The sequence below is a fragment of the Lipotes vexillifer genome, unplaced genomic scaffold (assembly GCF_000442215.2).
Source record: "Lipotes vexillifer unplaced genomic scaffold, Lipotes_vexillifer_v1.1 scaffold629, whole genome shotgun sequence".
In the NCBI taxonomy this organism is placed as follows: domain Eukaryota; kingdom Metazoa; phylum Chordata; class Mammalia; order Artiodactyla; family Lipotidae; genus Lipotes; species Lipotes vexillifer.
In genome coordinates, this window is record NW_006774188.1 from 2,823,855 (window position 1) to 2,825,945 (window position 2,091).

Here is a 2,091-nt window from a genome sequence, read left to right on the forward strand (position 1 = left end):
AGTACAGGCTCTGGACGCGCAGGCTCAGCGGCCATGGCTCACACGGGCCCAGCCGCTCCGCGGCACGTGGGATCTTCCCGGACCGGGGCACGAACCGGCGTCCCCTGCATCGGCAGGCGGACTCTCAACCACTGCACCACCAGGGAAGCCCCCGGAAACTCTTTTTTGTAAGTGCAAAATGTTTAAGTGTGCTGAATGCTCAATACCCAACACAGCTAGGCTTGTACTTGCCCAGAGGCTGTGGGCTAGCTAGAAAAAGGAATATTAGGCTCACACTAAAGAAGAGCCCACCAGCCTTGAAGCTAACTGACTCCTCAGAAGTGGGTCATTTATACAGAACTTTATCAAATCCTAGCATAAAGTACAGCTGAAAGACATAAGCCCTACTTTACAAAAACATGGCCTTTAGACCCCCTTAGCTGTTGCCCTTCTCTTTATCGGTGGTCCAGTCACAATGATTGGGGATGAGCCAGTCCTATTAATCCCAAATTCTCAGAAGACTCAGTCTGCTCATGGAATTGAAAGCACCCCAAACCTCCCAGGCATCCAGGGATGGGCCTTGTAGCACAGGCATATCAAGTTTTCCTGAGTGGCTTGCCCAGCTGAGAGCTGGGATACCACTTTTTGCTCTGGTCATTGCTTCTCCCAAGTGTTCTGAAGGTGTGTTTTAGCAAAATACCTGCTAGATGGATAGCTTCGGGGTAGGTAAAGGTGTGGCAGGAGGCAGACTCTCCTATATGACAAACTAAAAATGACTATTTTAGGCAAACTAGCTGTGAATGAAAGTTTTGAACTAGAGTCAGGATCTGATGGTTCTGCCACAGTTCTGGAAACAGGCTTGTTTTTGGTAAATAAAAATAACAGTAGCTTTCTTTTTTTTTTTTTTTTTCTGTCTTTTACATACCAGTGCCTAGCCCGGTGCCTGGCTGGTGGTGCACACTCAGTTAATCTTTGTTGAATGAATGAGGGAACGAGTAAATGAATGCTCAGTGTTTTCTTTATATTGTCCTATTCAGTTGTGACAATAACTCTTCAAGGTAGCTCATATAATCAACATTTTACAAGGGAGGAAACAGGTTCAAGGAGATTAAGTAATTTCCCTCACATCACTCAGTTGATGAGAGGTGAGGCTGGGATTCAAACTCACCTGTTCAGTTCCACCCTCTTTTAAGGTTCAGAAGTCAGCAGGGGATATAGAAGTATAAATTGGAAAGTTTGGTTATAGGATTGTCTCTTAGCTTCACAATCTTTCATTCTCAAGGCCTCAGGTAATAATTCTGCCTATATCAAAGAAGCTTTAAAAATATTGCTAAAGGTATTGGACACTTCCTTGCTCAGAGGTATTTACCCATGCCCATTATGTGCAGGTCATTGTTTCAAGGACAGAACTGTAATTTTGGCAGTAGTCAAAGCATAGATTTTTTGAAAACAGATTTTCCTTTCAGTCGTGGAATTGGCCAGGAGGGCTTGATGATGCATGGGGACAGCGTGATAGGATGGAGGATGACTATAAAAAATTCATGAGGCAAACGTTATTGGGCTGGGAAGGGACCTTGGAAGTCATTGAGTCTAGCCTTCTATTTGCGTAGCTACTTGCTTAAAGGTGATACCTAACTGTAATTTACCTGGTCATTTATGTGCAGTGGTGGTACGTGCCTTCCATGCTTCTCACCATTCTAGACCATTTCTTTCCTGTCTCTCTCTCAAGGCCAGTATTGGGTTTATTTCCTGAAGTGCTGCCTAATATTAAACCACTGACATTTTCTTTCCTTTGAGGGAGATTGTGAGAGGATATATTTTAATATCCAATACTTTCATCCTAGTGAAATCTTAAAAAGGTATTGGAGATAGGAGAGAAGACATCAGGAGTATTCAACTCTAAAGTGTTCCATAACCTCCCCATTGCCTGTTAGGTGTACAGATGTATGCATTTTTACACAACAGGTATCTTGAGACAATACAGATTTTAAGACAAATAATTATGTAGCATTTCTGGAGCAATGGAGAAGGAAAAGACTTTAGGGAATTATTGGGACTGTCAAATACCTGTTTTAATCTAAGCCCAGTCACTAAATTGCTCTTGAAGTATAT